This window comes from Pseudophryne corroboree, chromosome 6 (genome assembly GCF_028390025.1).
Source record: "Pseudophryne corroboree isolate aPseCor3 chromosome 6, aPseCor3.hap2, whole genome shotgun sequence".
Taxonomy (NCBI): Eukaryota; Metazoa; Chordata; class Amphibia; order Anura; family Myobatrachidae; genus Pseudophryne; species Pseudophryne corroboree.
The window spans coordinates 54369882-54391782 of record NC_086449.1 but is presented as its reverse complement, the minus strand read 5'-3'; the positions used below and the strand labels follow the sequence as shown (position 1 = coordinate 54391782).

The window sequence follows — 21901 nt, the reverse complement described above, 5'->3', positions numbered from 1 at the left end:
TAAATTTGTCATAAAACAGAATTCATTAAAAACAATTCCACGTCAACCATCATACAGTTCAATCAATTTTGGATGATCTTCATATAACCCAATGCGTTTCGTCTTCAATGGACTTCATCAGGGGTGTGGGCTTCCGCTGGATTTTTTAAAATACAATGGAGGAAAAAGAGGAAAACAGTACATGAAAGATTTCATTGAGTTACAGTAAGAGAAGTATCTCAGACATGATACAGATATTTATAAGTCATATTATGCATGAAAAAGGAACTGTACAATTCATCCACTGAACTTTATAATTTCATAAAGACATCAAATTCATTGTTTTTAGTACATTGAAGGAATAATATGCCTCTTCATTGGCTCAGATAGGCCCACCAATATTAGATAGCATTATATATTAGAGGCAAATGGACAAGTCTTTATTAATAAATTCATAATCATATATATATATATATATATATATATATATATATATATATATATGTATTATGTTACATTGATTCCATCATGTTTACATATCAATATCCAAATTGGTGATCAAACACACGTGATATCGTCTGAACCATCGATGTGCTAATTACACCATACTAACCCATGTACTAATAATAAAATGATGTTTGCTTGGCTCTGATATTTATGATGACGTGTGATGACAGGCTGTCACACTAATACATTTAGAATTATAGTTAATACTTGTGTTACACTATTTCCCTATGTGAGCTTTTTTTCTTAGATTCTCAATAAAAGTAATGTTTAAACTATGAGTGTTCCCCCACAAAACAGTCTACTCTTTCTTTCCACAGCATACTCCAGTATATGCCAGAGCATTGACTATGTGAAGTATAGGAAAAAAGATTTATGGTAAGACTTACCATTGTTAAATCTTTCTGCGAGGTACCCTGGATTCCACAGGGAATAACATCACGGTATAGAGTTGGATCTTGATCCGAGGCACAACCGGCTAAAGCTTTGACTGTTCCCAAGATGCACTGCACCACCTCCTCTATATCTCCGCCTCCAGGCACTGGAGCTCAGTTTTGTTTACCAGTCCAATGCAGTAGCAGGTAAAAGAGACGACAGTAGTTCGTAGCCACAGATAACCACATTCTCACAACAGAATGTACCAGCGGCTAATGTCATACAAACCCAAAGAAGCTAAGTGCATCAGGGTGGGCGCCCTGTGGAATACAGTGTACCTCTTTAACAATGGTAAGTCTTACCATAAATCTCTTATTCTGCAGCGGGGTACACTGGAATTCCACAGGGAGTAACATCAGGGATGTCCTAAAGCAATTCCTCATGGGAGGGGATGCACTGTAGCGGGCACAAGAACCCGGCATCCAAAGGAAGCATCCTGGAAGGCGGAAGTACCAAAGGCATAAAACCTGATTTATGTGTTCACTGAGGACCATGTAGCCGCCTTGCACAATTGTTCTAGGGCCGCACCATGGCGGGCCACCCAAAAAGGTCCAACAGACTGAGTAGAATGGTCCTTGATGGTAGCAGGAGCTGGAAATCCAGCCTATACATAAACTTGTGCAATCACCAATCTAATCCATCTGGCCAAGGTCTGATTATTCGCAGGCCAGCCACTTTTGTGAAAACCAAAACCGGCAAAGAATCAGATCTCCTAAGAGAGGCGGTTCTCTTCACACATATATACGTAGAACCCATACCACATCCAAAGACCATTCTTTGGAGGACAAACCAGGAGAGGCAAAGGCCGGAACCACAATCTCTTGGTTAAGATGGAAAGACGACACCACCTTAGGCAGATAACCAGGGTAAGTTCTAAGAACAGCACGGTCACGGTGAAAAATCAGAAAGGGTGACCAACAGGATAAGTCGCCCAAGTCTGAAACCATTCTAGCAGAGGCATTATTCAGCAAAAATACGACCTTAAGTGTAAGCCACTTAAGGTCCACAGACTCAAGAGGTTCAAACAGAGACTTTTGTAGGGCATCCAGAACAACGGACAAATCCCAAGGAGCCACAGGAGGGACATAGGGAGGTTGAATCCGTAAAACACCTTGAGTGAATGTATGAACAGGCAGTCGTAATTTTTCTCTGAAACCATACCGACAAGGCTGAAATATGAACCTTGAGGGAGGCCAAACGAAGGCCTAAGTCCAGGCCCTGTTGCAGAAAAGCCAAAAGTTTGGCAGTACTGAACTTGTACGCATCATAATTCTTAGCCGCACACCAGGTGAGGTAAGAATTCCAGACACTATAATAAATCCGATCCAAAGACTGTTTACGGGCTTTCAACATAGTTTGAATGACTGCCTCAGAAAATCCTTTATCCCTCAGAACTGAAAATTCAAGAGCCACACCGTCCAATCCAGTTGGGCCAGATCCTGGTAGACACAAAGGGCCCTGAACGAGGAGGTCTGGGCGTTGCGGAAGTAGGAGAGGACGCTCTATCGAGAGACCCTGCAGGTCTGAGAACCAATGCCGTCTGGGCCACGCTGGAGCTATTAGAAGAAGAATTCCTCCTTCTTGCTTCAATTTCCTCACTACTCTGGGCAGGAGTGACACCGGAGGGAACACGTACGGCAGCCAAAAGTTCCATGGAATTGCCATTGCGTCCACAAATGCCGCTTGAAGATCCCTTGTTCTTGTTCCGAAGACTGGAACCTTGTGATTGTGTTGACGCCATCAGGTCTACATCTGGTAGGCCCCACTTGTCCACTAGGAGTTGAAAGACTTCTGGGTGAATGCTCCACTCCGGCATGTACGTCCTGACTACTGAGGAAGTCCGCTTCCCAGTTGAGGACTCCCAGAATGAACGCTGCCAATATGGTTTTCAGCTGGCGTTCCGCCCATAGAAGAATCTTTGACACTTCCATCATTGCCATGCGGCTTCAAGTGCCACCTTGATTTATGTACGCCACCATTGTGGCGTTGTCCGACTGTAGTTGAACAGGCCTGTTCTGCACCAGAGGCAGGGCCAGTTTCAGAGCATTGACACTGCCTGCAACTCCAGCAGAATGTTTATCGGAAGGAGAGATTCCTCCCATGTCCACCAACCCTGAAAAGTGTTACTCCAACCCCGCGCCCCAACCCGCAGACAGGCATCCGTCATTAGAGGGACTCAGTTGGAGATCCAGAAGGGACAACCCCTGCTCAATCGTTGGTCCTGGAGCCACCAGCTCAGAGACACATGAACTTCCAGAGTCAAGGAAATCGTGTGAGACCTGATCCAGTGAGGCAGGCCGTCCCACTTGGAAAGGATTAACCGCTGCAGAGGGCAAGAATAAAATTGAGTGAAGGCCGACCCCATGAGGCCTAGTACTTGCATCGCTGAGTGATCGACACATGTGGGCGAGATAGGAAGCATCTTACCTTGTCCTGAAGTTTCAGGACCTTCTCTGGAGACGAGAACAACCATTGGCTGTGTGTAGCAGGGACCAGTGAGGATTTCCTCCAGTTGATGAGTCACCCGTGGGCTTGCAGGAATTGGACCATCAGTTCCAGATGACGGAGGAGAACCTCCGGGGAGTTTGCCAGGATTAACAAGTCATCCATACACTGCAGGATCCTGATAACCTGGCGGCGGAGAAGAGCCATCATGACCACCGTGACCCTGGTGAAGATTCTCGGAGCTGTGGTCAATCCAAAAGGCAAGGCCTGGAATTGATAATGTAGATTGCCAAAAACAAACCGCGACATGGCAATAGGTATATGTAGGTGAGCATCCTTTAGGTCGAGGTATACCATATAGAACTTGGGCTCCAAGGCCAGAACAATAGAGTAAAGAGTTTCCATACGGAATTTGGATACCTTCACAAATTTGTTCAAAGACTTGAGGTTGAGAATGGGCCGGGAGGATCCATTCTGTTTCGGAACTAGGAACAGAGATGAATAGTACCCCCTGCTTCTCTGAGCCAGAGGCAACGGCACTATCACAGCTGTGTCCAGGAGGGATTGTACCATCAATGTAGAGGTTTTTGCATTCAACAGGTCCAAAGGGATATTTGTCAAGCAAAATTGGCCAGGTGGATGTTTTTTCAAAGAGATGACGTATCCATGAGTGACGACTTCCCTCACCCAGGCGTCTGAAGTTGTCTGTAACCATACCTGGGTGAACCGCGGAAGTCGTCCTCTCACCCTGGAGTCCCTCAGGGGGAGGCCCGCCCCGTCCTGCTGCAGGCTTGTCTGGTTTGGAAGCAGGCTGACTGTCAGCCCAGGAATGTTTAGGTTTGGGCTTAGAGGTTTTGGAAGTGCAAGCCTGTTTTGGGTACACCTGACCCTTTGCTTTACTTGGAGGTCGAAAGGAACGAAAGGTACTCTTAGCCTTCGGAGCCGAAACATTAGTACTCTGCAGACATGCAACAATCTTGTTCAGATCTTCCCCCAAAAAGGATGTTTCCCTTAAAAGGTATCAGAGGCTGTGGTAATATATGAAAGACACTGTTTGGCATTATCAGAAAAATACAGATGTAGATCCACCTCAACTTCTTGAACCCAGGCTTCAATAGCTTTTGTATCCCAAGGAGCTGCTATAGTGGGTCTATGTACAACACCTGCAAGATTGTAAATCGACTTCAAACAACCCTCCACACTCTTATCTGTCGGTTCAGAGAGGTGACGGTAGTGACAGGCAGAGTAGAAGATACCACAAAATGTGCGACATGTGAGTACACCAGAGGTGGTGTTTCCCAATTTTTACTTAACTCTGCAGCGACGGGATACCGAGCTAGCATCTAATTTTCTTTCCTGGAGACTCCCAGGATTCCTGTCGAATGTCAACTAAATGTTCAGAATGTGGTAAAACTAATTTTAGTGACCTTCTGATGTTTGAACTTATCAGGTTTCTTAGACGTATCTGGAGGGTCATCAATCTGAAGAATCGGTGCGATAGCCTCCACTAGGACAGGTACATAAACCTGTGTTATAGATTCCTTATCAGAAGCAGCTGCATCAGTGTCTGATGGATCAGTATATTCCCCATCTTCATCGGATGAAGTATCCGAACAATGAGTGGATTGTGAGGAAGACATTGCCCGCTTAGATGACCCTTTTGGTCCTAGGAGGGCTAGAGTTAGGTGTTTGTTTAACCAAGGACTGATTTAATTGCTGTAACAGATTTGACAGAGTATCCGCCCATGGCGGATTAATTGCAGGGTCAATATACAGCTGTAATGGCACAGGAGGTCCCACAGGGGGCGTAAGTCTTGTTACCAGCATAGTCGGCATATTGAAGAAAGCAGCCCAAGGTGGGTTTTGGTGTGCTGTAGGCTGACCAGGAGGGGCAGAACACCCAGTACCTGGACCCTCAGCTGAAATTTTTCCTCGGGTAAAACCGTGGCGTCAGCGCTGCATGAGGCAGCAGCGTCCACGGACTTCCCTCCCTGTGTAGCAGACATTACTTGGAAATGTAGCCTTAGGGCGTAGTAGTAGTACAATATAACCAGACAAACACAATACTGGACAAAAAAAAAACCCTGTGTAAGGTGACTGCAAACGCAGAACACAAATGGAAGATTTAAGCGGTATAGGGTTATTAAAAATACACAGAAAAATACCAAATAGTATATCCTGTGAATTCTATCTATCCTCCCTGACGCACTTAGCCCCCCTCAGGGTACAGAATATAGGGATAGTAATAGGTGTGAGATACACTGAATGGAAACCACACAGCAGCTATTGGCACAGTCGCATGTACAATGCAGAAATTTATTACATACAACAATAAAACTGCACTGGTAATACTACATAGAGCTATGTATGTTACAGATATAACAATGCACCGTAAACACTGGATGTATATCAAAGAATACTTGTACTAAATATTCATATAGTTATGCACTTGTACTTAAGTATTCTACATGTCGTTTAGACAGTGTTAGTTAAGTGTCCTGTAAATGCACAGTGCTGATGAGGCAGGCGACTTTACAGAGGAGACAGTGCCCAGCAGTCCCAGAATCAGCGCAGCTCTGTGTAATGGCGCCCAAATGCTGTGAGGGAGAGAGAGACTCAGCTCCAGAGTGGGAACATCTGCTGTAGATGGTGCCTGGGGGAGGGGCTACAGGTCAGTACCTTATCCCCTCTGCTGGACTTCACTACCAGGTTCTATGGAGCCCATGTGAAACGGATTTTAGTAAACCCGATCTGTGTTCTTTGCCCTGGTGGATATAGTGGGGTCCCTGCATGGCCAGTGTCCACGCCAGCGGCGCGGTCCATCGCCGGAGACTACGCCTGGATCGCGATTTTGGCGGTACCGCCTGGGGAACCCTCTTACCACTTCCCTAGATGTGCGGCCACGCGATCTAGGAGAGCAGCGGCGGTATGTATGTGCCTAATGAAACTGGAGCGCCACCGCTGTAAGTACCTGGCAACCAGGGCGCGGGAGTATACAGCGCCGCTAGGGTAGGTGAGGGAGCCGCAGCACGATATGTCAGCATGACATATAGCAACTAGTGCCTGTGCGTCGGCCCTTGAAGTCGTCTTTCTTCTCAATCTTTTTAGGGCTGCTTAGAGCAGCCCATCCTGTTAGCTGCCTGCTCTGCAGGCACCATCTTACAAACTGAGCTCCACTGCCTGCAGCTGGGGATATAGAGGAGGTGGCGCAGTGCATCTTGGAACAGTCAAAGCTTTAGCCTGTTGGTGCCTCAGATCAAGATCCAACTCTACACCTTGATGTTATTCCCTATGGAATACCAGTGTGCCCTGCTGCAGAAATACAGATAATGTATTATAAATATATTCATTGTATTCCAATCATTTTTATAGTCAAAACTCGGGCGTAAAAAGTCTGACAGCCTACCTTCTCTGCATATCTGACCAAAGCTTGCCAAATTCCCAGCAGTATATACTGCTGCACCTGTGTATAATGCCCACATGTGTATACACTTTTACACCTGTGTATAATTAAATAATTTTCAGATGCGTTCAGTGCTGTTTGAGCACATGGAAAATATATTGCGTGCAATACTAAATTAACACCGCCTAAAGGATAATATTAGAATAAATTTATCCAACTAAAGTCAATATAAAAAATGAATTAAGCGGCTCCTACGGGACAATCTGATGTTAATTTAACCAAATAGATTAAATAGAAACATTGATACTAAAATCAATGATAAAGAGCGCTTGATAAAAATATTTTAATATACAAAAATGATCTATAAAAATCAAAATATAATGACCACTAATAAGAAATATTAATTGGCTGATATTAAAATAAGCTCACACTTGTGCACAGTGCTATATTCAGAAGAATCAGTAAATATAGAGTCAGTTCATTTTATACAAAGAGCCGGTTATTAAGCAATGATTCCGTGATATTAAATAGAAAGTTTTCTCACCCTCAGCAACTATTCAGGAGTCTTGTTCAAATACCTCTTATAGAGCACAAAAACTCAATTTTGAACCATTAAAAAATGTCGAGGTAGGAATCTTTAACGTGTTGGCAGCATCAATTACAATTTGGCAACATTTCATGTATGCAGACGATCCCGATTTAAATATCTATTGCAGGACACTCGAGGGGGTGAAATTACCAGAGTGGGCAGTCACGGCAGTCTGTCCACGGAGCTGATTGTTAGCTGGAACAACCACTGCAGGGAGTGTGAATGAGACTGCAGTGTAGCCTTGTTACCGGAGCCGATGTTAGCGTGGGAGAATGTCACCGCCGGAGCTAACAGGCGCAGCACTCTGTCCACAGAGATGATAATCAGAGCGGGGCAATCACTGCAGGGAGATGGTAAACACGGCTATCACCCTATCTTTGTTAGCTGAAGCAAATGTGTACACTGAGGAGCTTCCTCTATGCGTTTCTCCGCTGTGATTATTAGCGGTTTCTTCAGGAGATGTTGTTATGCACACCAGTGCCTGCAGGAAAGTACTGGTGTCAGAACTGTTATGCACTCCAGTGTCTGCAGGAATGTACTGGTGTTTGAACTGTTATGCAAAACAGATGGACTCACAGACAAACTGGGGGATATGACATAACGTACACAGAAGGTGATAGGGTAACAAAATACACACAAAGTGAACAGAGAAGCCCAGAGGCTAAGGAACTGGGTATCTCCCTTGTATTAGAACTGCTCAGATGGAAAAGCAAGATGTTGTGTTTTAATTTGTAGAGAACCCGAAATGCTGTTGCTAAGGGCAACAGCAAAACCCTAAAGGGTTACCAACGGGTGTGGCAGTAAACTCCTTGGTCAGGGATGGAATGATAGACACAAGGAGAATCTCCACAATCCTAATTCTCACTTGCAGTGCACAGGTTTTAGCTTACTGCCACTAAACTGACCCCTGACACCTAGCACAGTGAGACAGGATTAGACAGGCAAGTCTTAGAATACAGCCGCAAACTTGCTAAGTTCACAGAGTAGTAACAGAACCCCAGCAAGCTAAACGACTGACTCCAGTCTTACTGCTAGGTCTGGATTGGCAGAGTGTAATACCAAATCCCCAGGCCTATTTGCAGTAAGCAACAAACAAATACAAAGCTACACAGTACTGGCTAACTTTCATGAACTGACTAACCAACAAAGATTCAGCAGCATCTGCTTACCCTGAAAAGAGGCCTTATAAAGCAGGTGCTGTTCACGCCCCACTCAGACCTCACAGACTGTGAGCACAAAAACCAGCACCGGATCCCCTGCCGTGCACAGAGCCTATAACCACTGCACAGCAAAAGACCCGAACCGGAGTATCAGCTGCGCTCAGGTTACTCCACTAGCACTTGTCTCCCGGTTGCCATGACGACGTGGCAGCACAGGGCAGGAGACCCAAACAGTACCCCCCCTCTGACGAGGGGTCAAAGAACCCCTACCACCGGGTTTATTGGGGAACTGCGAGAAGAAAGAGCGTATCAGTCTGGAGGCATGAAGATCACAACTGCGCACCCACGACCGCTCCTCCGGGCCATACCCCTTCCAGTGCACCAAAAATGACAGCCGCCCCCGAACCACCTTGGAGTCAAGAATCCTTTCAACAACAAACTCCCTCTGGCCACGTATCAGAAGAGGGGAAGGTCTTCCACTGGAAGAAGGATTACTAATCGCCCGTTTTAAAAGGGAACAATGAAATGTTTTATTGATACCCAAAGAACGGGGCAGATCTAACTGAAATGCCACCGGATTGATAACCCTGGTGATCTTATAAGGGCCGATGAACCGGGGCCCTAACTTATGAGATGGCTGTCTCAACTTCAAATTCTTGGTAGACAACCAGACGAAGTCTCCTAATTTGAAGCTGCAGGGTCTTTTCCGCTTATCAAAAACCCTTTTGGTCACTAATGACACAGACACAAGGGCTTCCTTCACTTTCCGCCAAATACCTCTAAGGACCGAAACCACAGAGGAACCACCAGGCGTGGAGTCCAGGGGGTCAAAAGAATTGGCCTTAGGATGATGCCCATACACACAAAGGAAGGGAGAGATCCCTGTAGTAGAGTGAGCCGCGTTGTTATAGGCAAACTCCGCCATGGACAGATGAGCAACCCAGTCAGTCTGACACTTGGAGACATAACACCTGAGGAACTGCTCCAAGGACTGGTTCACCCTTTCAGTCTGCCCATTAGACTGCGGATGGTAGCCTGACGACAAGCTGACAGAAATCTGGAGATCGGAACAAAATGCCCTCCAGAATTTGGCCACAAACTGGGATCCGCGGTCAGAGACCACATCAAGTGGCAACCCGTGGAGACGCACAACATGCAGCATAAATAATTCAGACAGGCGTCTGGCTGATGGCAGCCCAACCAGTGGAACGAAGTGCGCCATCTTCGAAAACCTGTCAACGACAACCCAGATGGCTGTCATCCCCGAGGATTTGGGCAAGTCCACCACAAAATCCATTGAAATGTGGGTCCATGGCTTAGATGGGATAGAGAGTGGATGTAATGGGCCAACAGGAACCCCTCTAGGAGTCTTATTTCGGGCACAGATGTCACATGCCCGAACCCACTGATCCACATCCTTAGCCACCGAGGGCCACCACACCGCCCTAGATAGCAACTCCCGAGTTCTGGCAATACCCGGGTGACCTGCCGTCTTCTTGGCATGGAATTCCAGGAACACTCGCTGTCTTAACCTAGGAGGCACAAACAAAAGACCTACCGGAAGGTCTGGAGGAGCCTGCTCCTGTGCTCTAAGGACTAATGATAAGAGGTCCTGGGTAATGCCCACTTTAATACATGATGGGGAAACAATGGGCAACGGCTCCTCGGTGGTCTCCTGGATTGGAGCAAAACTCTGCGAGAGCGCATCAGCCTTGATGTTTTTTGACCCAGGGCGATATGTTATCAAAAAATTAAAGCGAGCAAAAAACAAAGCCCATCGTGCCTGCCTGGCATTGAGACGCTTCGCTGACTCTAAATATGCCAGATTCTTATGGTCAGTGAGAATTGAGACCACAAACTTAGCCCCCTCAAGCCAGTGTCTCCACTCCTCGAGTGCATCCTTAATAGCCAACAATTCCCGGTTACCCACGTCATAATTCATCTCGGCAGGCGAAAATTTACGGGAAAAGTAAGCACAGGGATGAAGGCGATTATCAGACACTCCCATCTGAGAAAGCACTGCCCCAATACCCATCTCAGAGGCATCCACCTCCACCACAAAAGGACGCTCTGGATCTGGGTGTCGCAGCACCTTGGCCGAAACAAATGCCCTTTTGAGACGGGCAAAAGCCGCTTTAGCCTCACAAGACCAGTGAGCAACATCCGCCCCTTTCTTAGTGAGTGCCACCAAGGGCGCCACTATAGACGAAAATCCAGCGATAAATCGTCTATAAAAATTCGCAAAGCCCAGGAAACGCTGAAGCGCCTTCAAACTAGTGGGCTGCACCCAATCCAGGACAGCCTGTACCTTGGAACCCTCCATTTGGAAACCTTCTGGGGAGATAATATATCCTAGAAATGCGATTTGCTGAACTTCAAATTCGCACTTCTCCAGCTTCGCCCCAAGCCGGTGGTCTCTGAGTTTCTGGAGGACTAAGCGTACATGCTTCCGATGTTCCTCCAGGGAATGGGAGAAGATTAGGATGTCATCTAAGTATACAACTAAGAATCTATCCAAATATTCCCTGAGCACATCATTCATGAAATCCTGGAAGACTGCCGGGGCATTACAGAGCCCAAAAGGCATCACCAAATATTCATAATGCCCTGAGTGGGTATTAAAGGCAGTCTTCCATTCATCCCCCTCTCTTATTCGGATTAGATTGTACGCACCGCGTAGGTCAATCTTAGAAAAAATGGTGGCAGTACGAAGCTGGTCAAACAAGACCGAAATGAGAGGCAGTGGGTATGAGTTTTTAATCGTGATACGGTTCAATTCCCTGAAGTCGATGCAGGGTCGCAACGAACCGTCCTTTTTACCCACGAAGAAGAACCCCGACCCAACTGGAGACTGTGAAGGTCTGATAAATCCCTTAGCCAAGTTCTCCTGAATGTACTCTGCCATAGCCTGAGTCTCAGGACGTGACAGGGAGTACAACCTGCTCTTGGGAAGCTTAGCATTTGGCAACAAATCAATGGCACAGTCATAGGGGCGATGGGGAGGTAGTACCTCTGCAACTTTTTTGGAGAACACGTCCGCAAAATCTGCATAACACCCTGGCAATCCTGGCAAACTTAGCTGCGAGAGCCTGACTGGAAGGCTCAAGCAACTCCTGAAACAATCAGTACCCCAACTAAGAATCTCCCCAGAGACCCAGTCAAATTGAGGATTGTGGGCCCTTAACCAGGGTAACCCCAACACCAATGGGGCAAAAGTACAGACAGTCACATAAAAGGACAATTTTTCAGAGTGTGTGGCTCCAATAAACAAAGAAATCTGGCTAGTGCAAGAGGTAATTTTACCTTGGGATAATGGTTCCCCGTTTAACCCACAAATCTCAATCTCCGATGCCAAGGGTACTAAGGGAACAGAGTGTTTCAGGGCGAATTGGCGGTCCATAAAAACCCCGTCGGCCCCACTGTCCACAAAGGCCTCAGTCTTGACAGTTTGACCAAGGATCTTCAAGGTCACCGGAATGATAAAAGTCTTCTTGGGAAATTCTGACTTCTGGCCTGACAGGATATTTCCCATCACCCTCAGGCCCTGAAGTTTTCTGGCTTTTCTGGGCATGATACTACCACATGACCTTTATTCCCACAGTACAAACACAACCCCTGCTGTCTCCTCCGCGTCTTCTCACGCGAGGAGAGGCGGGTAGCCCCAATCTGCATAGGCTCCTCAGAAAATTCCTCAGAGTCTGAGGTTCCCTTGGGAAGGAAGGAAATCTCAGTCTCCCTTTCAAGCCTACGCTCTCTCAGCCGTCTATCCACCCGGATGGATAACTGCATGAGCTGATCCAAGCTATCAGGCAAGGGATATTGTACCAGTTGGTCCTTTATCTGGTTAGAAAGACCTCTTCGGTACTGGTGTCTCAGGGCTGGGTCATTCCACTGGGTATCATGGGCCAACCTCCGAAACTCCGTACAGTAAACCTCAACTGGCCTTCGCCCTTGCTTAAGGATCGAAATCTGAGCCTCGGCTGAGGCCGTCTTGTCAGGGTCATCATACAACATGCCCAGTGCCGTAAAAAAAAGCATCAACACTTTTAAGCGACGGACAGTCAGGCTGCAACCCATATGCCCAGACCTGTGGGTCTCCTTGTAGCAAGGAAATCACTATGCCCACCCGCTGAATCTCCGACCCAGAAGACTGAGGCCTAAGCCGGAAGTATAGCTTGCAGCTCTCCTTGAAACAAAAGAACTGCGAGCGATCTCCAGAAAAACGATCCGGGAGATTTACTTTCGGCTCCTTAACCCCTGCAGGTGCTGTTGCTGCGGGAGCTCCGCCAGCAGCCTGGGAGGTGTGCATTTTAATGGACAAATCATTAAATTGTCGAGTCAGGACCTGCACCTGATCGACCACCTGTTGCAACGTATTTTGAGGGGTATGCTCCATATTCCCACAAAATTTCAACAGGAGTATTAGGCTGCTGAATATGTTATGCACACCAGTGCCTGCAGGAAAGTACTGGTGTCAGAACTGTTATGCACTCCAGTGTCTGCAGGAATGTACTGGTGTTTGAACTGTTATGCAAAACAGATGGACTCACAGACAAACTGGGGGATATGACATAACGTATACAGAAGGTGATAGGGTAACAAAATACACACAAAGTGAACAGAGAAGCCCAGAGGCTAAGGAACTGGGTATCTCCCTTGTATTAGAACTGCTCAGATGGAAAAGCAAGATGTTGTGTTTTAATATGTAGAGAACCCGAAATGCTGTTGCTAAGGGCAACAGCAAAACCCTAAAGGGTTACCAACGGGTGTGGCAGTAAACTCCTTGGTCAGGGATGGAATGATAGACACAAGGAGAATCTCCACAATCCTAATTCTCACTTGCAGTGCACAGGTTTTAGCTTACTGCCACTAAACTGACCCCTGACACCTAGCACAGTGAGACAGGATTAGACAGGCAAGTCTTAGAATACAGCCGCAAACTTGCTAAGTTCACAGAGTAGTAACAGAACCCCAGCAAGCTAAACGACTGACTCCAGTCTTACTGCTAGGTCTGGATTGGCAGAGTGTAATACCAAATCCCCAGGCCTATTTGCAGTAAGCAACAAACAAATACAAAGCTACACAGTACTGGCTAACTTTCATGAACTGACTAACCAACAAAGATTCAGCAGCATCTGCTTACCCTGAAAAGAGGCCTTATAAAGCAGGTGCTGTTCACGCCCCACTCAGACCTCACAGACTGTGAGCACAAAAACCAGCACCGGATCCCCTGCCGTGCACAGAGCCTATAACCACTGCACAGCAAAAGACCCGAACCGGAGTATCAGCTGCGCTCAGGTTACTCCACTAGCACTTGTCTCCCGGTTGCCATGACGACGTGGCAGCACAGGGCAGGAGACCCTAACAGATGTATACAGGTGCCTGTATCTGATGAGCTTTCAAAGTGGAATCGGCCAATAAGAAAAATCCACATTTATTAGGCAGCACCTGTGAATAGTTGTTTCATCAGCCGGTTCAGCAGGTCATAGAAACGGAGTATTAAAATATATTAACAAAATATATAATAACACCTATAAATATAGAAGATAAAAAGTATTTTCATAATCTAATTCATTTAGGCATAATGGTTGGTACAGTGTATGTATAAAATATATATATATATATATATATATATATATATATATATATATATATATATATATATGTATGTATGTGTTAAACATAAAACTAATTGGCATCACAGAGAAACTTCAGGTGTTTTCAACTCCTAAAATTGAAACCATTAGTATTCTAACTAGTCTCATTATAAATCAAAACCCTTGTGGCCCACATGGTATATTACCGGACTTTCATACATAGGGTCATGAGATCAAGTCTCATCATGGTTCAGTGTTTAATACAAATTTGTTATTTTCTTTATAATATATAATTTTTACGGTTTTATAAATAGAGATCAAGATATACATTTCTTATGCTTTTTTGAAGCTCGCTAGTGGTGAATTAAATATACATTAATCTTCTAATTAATCAGGTGTATAGAAGTAGAGAACAGGATAAACATAGTAGCAGTGTAGATATTCCCCCAAATCTAAACAGCAAGTGAGCAAGGAAGGACGTTCTGTTGTTCAAACTATTGTCTAATACAGGTTAAGTATCCCTTATCTAAAATGCTTGGGACCAGAGGTATTTTGGATATATGATTATTACGTATTTTGGAATAATTGCATACCATAATGAGATATCATGGTGATGGGACCTAAATCTAAGCACAGAATGCATTTATGTTTCATATACACCTTATACAAACAGCCTGAAGGTCATTTAGCCAATATTTTTTATAACTTTGTGCATTAAACAAAGTGTGTCTACATTCACACAATTCATTTGTTTCATATACACCTTATACACACAGTCTAAAGGTCATTTAATACAATATTTTTAATAACTTTGTGTATTAAACAAAGTTTGTGTACATTGAGCCATCAAAAAACAAAGGTTTCACTATCTCACTCTCACTCAAAGTCCATATTTCGGAATATTCCGTATTTCGGAATATTTGGATATGGGATCCTCAACCTGTATATAGAATGATTCTGTTATTTTATTATTTAGAAGTTATACATAAGGAAAATTATCCCAACTTTCTCACTTGAAACTCGCTAAGAGGAATACATTTTCCAACTGACTATAATCAAACAAAAATTCATACTTTTGTAACCCAGGTCACTAAAGGTAACTAAACTAAAACACACAGTAATATTTTTTACATATAGAGAGGGTGGATGGTTGCATAATCATAGCAGAGTTTGAGACCTTTAAAAAAGTGGGACTCCTGAACTTGGATATGACATCAAACGATATTAGTTTTCCGCAGAACATTAGCTTATTTTATAGATCTGTGCACATTTAGTTCTAATTGGAAACTAATTCAATAAAATAAGCTAGTGTTCTGCGGAAAACTAATATCGTTTGATGTCATATCCAAGTTCAGGAGTCCCACTTTTTTAAAGGTCTCAAACTCTGCTATGATTATGCAACCATCCACCCTCTCTATATATAAAAAATATTACTGTGTGTTTTAGTTTAGTTACCTTTAGTGACCTGGGTTACATAAGTATGAATTTTTGTTTGATTATAGTCTCTGTTGGAAAATGTATTCCTCTTAGTGAGTTCCAAGTGAGAAAGTTGGGATAATTTTCCTTATGTATAACTTCTATATAATAAAATAACAGAATCATTCTATATATTAGACAATAGTTTGAACAACAGAACGTCCTTCCTTGCTCACTTGCTGTTTAGATTTGGGGGAATATCTACACTGCTACTATGTTTATCCTGTTCTCTACTTCTATACACCTGATTAATTAGATTAATGTATACTTTTTATCTTCTATATTTTATAGATGTTAATTATTTTGTTAATATATATATATTAATACTCCGTTTCTATGACCTGCTGAACCGGCTGATGAAACCACTATTCACAGGTGCTGCCTAATAAATGTGAACTTTTCTCATTGTCTGATTCCACTTTAAAAGCACATCCGATACAGGCACCTGTATACATCTCCTGAAGAAACCGCTAATAATCACAGCGGAGAAACGCGTGTACACATTTGCTTCAGCTTACAAAGATATGGTGATAGCTGTGTTTACCATCTCCCTGCGGTGATTGCCCCGCTCTGATCATCACTGTGGACAGAGTGCTGTGCCTGTCAGCTGCGGCGGTGCCAATCTCCCACGCTAACATCGGCTCCGGTAACAAGGCTACACTGCAGTCTCATTCACCCTCCCTGCAGTGGTTGTTCCAGCTAACAATCGGCTCCGTGGACAGACTGCCATGACTGCCCGCTCCGTTAATTCCACCCCCTCGAGTGTCCTGCAATAGCTATTTAATCGGGATCGTCTGCATACATGAAATGTTGCCAAATTCTAATTGATGCTGCCAACACGTTAAAGATTCCTACCGCGACATTTTTTAATGGTTCAAAATTGAGTTTTTGTGCTCTATGAGGTATTTGAACACGACTCCTGAATAGTTGCTGAGGGTGAGAAAACTTTCTATTTAATATCACGGAATCATTGCTTAATAACCGGATCTTTGTATAAAATTAACTGACTCTATATTTACTGATTCTTCTGAATATAACACTGTGCACAAGTGTGAGCTTATTTTAATATCAGCCAATTAATATTTCTTATTAGTGGTCATTATATTTTGATTTTTATAGATTATTTTTGTGTATTAAAATATTTTTATCAAGCGCTCTTTATCATTGATTTTAGTATCAATGTTTCTATTTTACCTGTGTATAACGCCTACATGTGTATTTACTGTACTGCTGCACCTATTTATAATGCCAGTATTTGTATGAACTGCTGCACCTGTGTATGTCAACATGTGTATATACTGCTGCCCGTGTGTGTGTGTGTGTGTGTGTGTGTGTGTATATATGTATGTACTAGGTGCTTCATCGCGCCCTACGGGCGCTCTTCACACCGTCGAAAGGGGCTACGCCCCCTTAACCCCTGCACGCCTTGCTGCGGTTCAATATTTGTATGAGTGGATAGAGGGGATAGAGAGATGCGGGCCGGTAGGGAGGGGATAGATAGAAGGGGGGGGGCGGTAGGGAGGGGATAGAGAGACGCGGGGCGGCTGCGAGGGGATAGAGAGACGCGGGGCGGTAGGAAGGGGGATATATAGAGACGCGGGGCGGTAGGGAGGGGATAGAAAGACGCAGGGTGGTATGGAGGGGATAGAGAGACGCGGGTCGGCAGGGAGGGGATAGAGAGATGCGGGGCGGTAGGGAGGGGATAGAGAGACCCGGGCGATAGGGAGGGGATAGAGAGACGCGGGGCGGCTGGGAGGGGATACAGACACGCGGGGCGGTAGGGAGGGGATACAGACACGCGGGGCGGTAGGAGGGGATACAGAGACGCAGTGCGGTAGGGAGGGGATACTGAGACGCGGGCGGTAGGGAGGGGATACAGAGGCATAGGGAGGAGGGGATAGAGAGAGGCGGGGCGGTAGGGAGGGGATATAGAGAGACGCGGGGCGTAGGGAGGGGATAGAGAGACGCGGGTCGGCAGGGAGGGGATAGAGAGACGCGGGTCGGCAGGGAGGGGATAGAGAGACGCGGGTCGGCAGGGAGGGTCCCCAGTGAGGAAGCTGATGAAGAGAGGGGGGAAAGTAGTGTTACTGTTGCACACATCTCTCCCCCCCCCCCCGCGGCCGAAAGGGGGGCGTGGTCTGCTGTGAAAGGGGCGTGGCCTCGCGGGTATGTTCTCTCTCGCTCCGGGGGTGTTTCCAGCTTGCCTGTAGATGCTGGCAGCCCCCGGAGACTGGAGTGTGCCGGCTGTGTGACAGGAGGAGAGTGCTGCAGGAGATGACGTCACTGCAGCACTCGCCTCCTGTCACAGCAGGAGAGCGGACAGCGGGATGTGTGCGGAGGAGGCGGCGGGTGTGTGTACGCGGGGCAGGGAGGGCTATGAGAGCCTCCTAATGTGTATGCCGGGGGCGGCATCAGCCGTTGTTGTTGGGCCAGCGCCGCGGCCGGGGAATCAGAGCTGCTGATGGGTGGGGGGAGGGGGGAGAGAGAGATGGACAGGCAGCAGGAGCAGAGACTTGCTGACTCCGCCCACTGCTGTGACTCCACCCAGCGTTACGGGCACAGAGTCACAGATTTAGGTGTGTGTGTGTGTATGTGTGTGTGTGTGTATATATATATATATATATATATATATATATATATATATATATATATATATAATTATACACGTCCTAGTGGATGCTGGGGACTCCGTAAGGACCATGGGGAATAGACGGGCTCCGCAGCAATTAGGACCTCTTTGGCAAAAGTTTTGCATATGTACAGTTGGGCACTGTATATATGTATGAGCCCCCGCCAAAAATTGTATATTGAAGTGGGACAGAAGCCCGCCGCTGAGGGGGCGTGGCTTCTTCCTCAGCACTCACCAGCGCCATTTTTTCTCCACAGCTCCGCTGAGAGGAAGCTCCCCAGGCTCTCCCCTGCAGATACAAGGTAGTAGAGGGTAAAAAGAGAGGGGGGCACATAATTAGGGTGCAAAAATCAATATAACAGCGGCTACTGGGTTAACATTAAGTTACTGTTATTCCTGGGTTATATAGCGCTGGGGTGTGTGCTGGCATACTCTCTCTCTGTCTCTCCAAAGGGCCTTGTGGGGGAACTGTCTTCAAAAAGAGCATTCCCTGTGTGTGTGGTGTCTGTACGCTTGTGTCGACATATTTGACGAGGAAAGCTATGTGGAAACAGAGCCGGGAGCAAATGAATGTGGTGACGGCGCTGACACCTGATTGGATGGATATGTGGAAGGTTTTAAATGATAATGTTAATTCCTTGCATAAAATGTTGGATAAAGCTGAAGCCTTAGGATCAGGCACGGGCTGAGACCCTGACTGTCCTATGTCGCAGAGGCCGTCAGGGTTTCAGAAGCGCCCACTATCCCAAATTGTTGACACAGATACCGACATGGATTCTGACTCCAGTGTCGATTACGATGGTGCAAAGTTACAGCCTAAATTGGCTAAATCCATCCGTTATATGATTATAGCGATTAAGGATGTGTTGCACATCACAGAGGAAACCCCAGTCCCTGACAAGAGGGTTCATATGTATGGGGAAAAAAGGCAGGTGGTGACCTTTCCCCCTTCACACAAGCTAAATGAGTTATGTGAAAAGGCTTGGGAATCTCCAGATGAAATACTGCAGATTTCCAAACGGATGCTTATGGCGTATCCTTTCCCGCCAATGGACAGGTTACGCTGGTAATCCTCCCCTAGGGTGGACAAAGCTTTAACACGCTTATCCAAGAGGATACGGCCACCCTAAAAGATGCTGCGGATAGAAAGCAAGAGGGTACCCTGTAGTCCATTTATACACATTCAGGTACCTTACTGAGGCCAGCGATCGCGTCGGCCTGGGTGTGTAGTGCTGTAGCAGCATGGACGGACACCCTGTCTGAGGAACTTGATACCTTTAGACAAGGATACTATATTAATGACCCTGGGGCATATAAAAGACGCTGTCCTATATATGAGAGATGCTCAAAGAGACATGGGCTCTAGAATAAATGCAATGCCAATTTCTGCCAGAAGGGTCCTGTGGACTCGGCAATGGACAGGTGATGCCGACTCAAAAAGGCACATGGAGGTTTTACCTTACAAGGGTGAGGAATTGTTTGGGGAGGGTCTCTCAGACCTAGTCTCCACAGCTACTGCTGGAAAGTCACATTTTTTGCCATATGTTTCCTCACAACCTAAGAAAGCACTGTATTACCAAATGCAGTCCTTTCAATCACAAAAAGGCAAGAAAGTCCAAGGTGCCTCCTTTCTTGCCAGAGGCAGGGGCAGAGGAAGGAAGCTGCACAACGCAGCTAGTTCCCAGGAACAGGAGTCCTCCCCGGCTTCCACTAAATCCACTGCATGATGCTGGGGCTCCACATGCGGAGCTAGGCCTGGTGGGGGCGCGTCTCCGAAATTTCAGCCACAAGTGGGTTCACTCCAAGTTGGATCCCTGGGCAATAGAGATTGTGTCTCAGGGATACAAGCTGGAATTCGAAGAGATGCCCCCTCACCGATACCTCAAATCGGCCCTGCCAGCTTCCCCCTTAGAGAGGGAAATAGTGTTAACTACAATTTGTGAATTGTATCTTCCTCAACAGGTGGTGGTCAAGGTTCCCCTCCTTCAACAAGGAAAGGGTTATTATTCGACCATGTTTGTGGTACCAAAACCGGACGGTTCGGTCAGACCCATATTGAATTTAAAATCCCTGAACATATACCTGAAAAGGTTCAAGATGGAGTCGCACAGAGTGGTCATCGCAAGCCTTGAAAGGGGGAGGGGGGATTTTATGGTGTCTCTGGACATAAAGGATGCATACCTTCATGTCCCCATTTATCCACCTCATCAGGCGTACCTCAGATTTGTGGTACAGGATTGTCATTACCAATTTCAGACGTTGCCGTTTGGTGTCTCCACGGTACCGAGAATATTTACCAAGGTAATGGCGGAAATGATGGTACTCCTGCAGAAGCAGGGGGTCACAATTATCCCATACTTGGACGATCTCCTAAAAAGCGAGGTCAAGAGCAGTTGTTGATCAGCGTAGCACGCTCTCTGGAAGTGTTACGACAACACGGCTGGATTCTAAATATTCCAAAGTCGCAGTTGATTCCTACGACTCGTCTGCCTTTCCTGGGCATGATTCTGGACACAGACCAGAAGAGGGTTTATCTCCCGATGGAGAAGGCTCAGGAACTCATGACACTGGTCAGAAACCTATTAAAACCAAAACAGGTGTCTGTGCATCACTGCACGCGAGTCCTGGGAAAGATGGTGGCATCATACGAGGCCATTCCCTTCGGCAGGTTCCATGCGAGGACCTTTCAATGGGACTTACTGGACAAGTGGTCTGGATCACATCTTCAGATGCATCGGTTAATCACCCTATCCCCCAGGGCCAGGGTGTCTCTTCTGTGGTGGCTGCAGAGTGCTTACCTTCTCGAGGGTCGCAGATTCTGCATTCAGGACTGGGTCCTGGTGACCACAGATGCAAGCCTCCGAGGGTGGGGGCAGTCACACAGGGAAGAAATTTCCAAGGTCTGTGGTCAAGTCAGGAGACTTGCCTTCACATCAACATCTTGGAACTAAGGGCCATATACAACGCCCTACGTCAAGCGGAGTCCCTTCTTCGACCAACCGGTTCTGATTCAGTCAGACAACATCACCGCAGTGGCTCATGTAAACTGCCAAGGCGGCACAAGGAGCAGGGTGGCGATGGTAGAAGCCACCAGAATTCTGCGCTGGACGGGGAATCATGTAAGCGCACTGTCAGCAGTGTTCATTCCGGGAGTGGACAACTGGGAAGCAGACTTCCTCAGCAGGCACGACCTCCACCCGGGAGAGTGGGGACTTAATCAAGAAGTCTTCACGCAGGTTGCAAGTCGGTGGGAACTGCCACAAGTGGACATGATGGCATCCCGCCTCAACAAAAAGCGACAGAGGTATTGCGCCATGTCAAGAGACCCTCAGGCGATAGCTGTGGACGCACTGGTGATGCTGTGGGTGTTCCAGTCGGTCTATGTATTGCCTCCTCTTCCTCTCATACCCAAGGTGCTGAGAATCATAAGAAAAAGAGGAGTGAGAACAATACTCATTGTTCCGGATTGGCAAAGAATGACTTGGTATCCAGATCTGCAAGAAATGCTCAGAGGACCCGTGGCCTCTGCCTCTAAGACAGGACTTGTTGCAACAGGGGCCCTGTCTGTTTCGAGACTTACCGCGGCTGCGTTTGACGGCATGGCGGTTGAACGCCGGATCCTAGCAGAAAAAGGCATTCCGGATGAGGTCATTCCTACGCTGATAAAGGCTAGGAAGGACGTGA

General features: G+C 46.3%; 1 protein-coding gene across 3 annotated transcripts in view; it reads left to right on the top strand.

Annotated features, from left to right (window-relative positions):
- The window catches only part of LOC134936102 (zinc finger protein 84-like), an 88320-nt gene that overhangs the window by 24548 nt on the left and 41871 nt on the right, over positions 1–21901 (top strand). For 2 of the 3 annotated variants that reach the window (XR_010180453.1, XM_063931016.1), the window contains exon 3: positions 804–861. The exons of the other annotated variant lie outside the window; for it this stretch is intronic. The gene's annotated coding sequence lies outside the window, so the exon portion shown is untranslated. The remainder of the gene's footprint in view (positions 1–803; positions 862–21901) is intronic. 3 annotated transcript variants of the gene reach the window in all.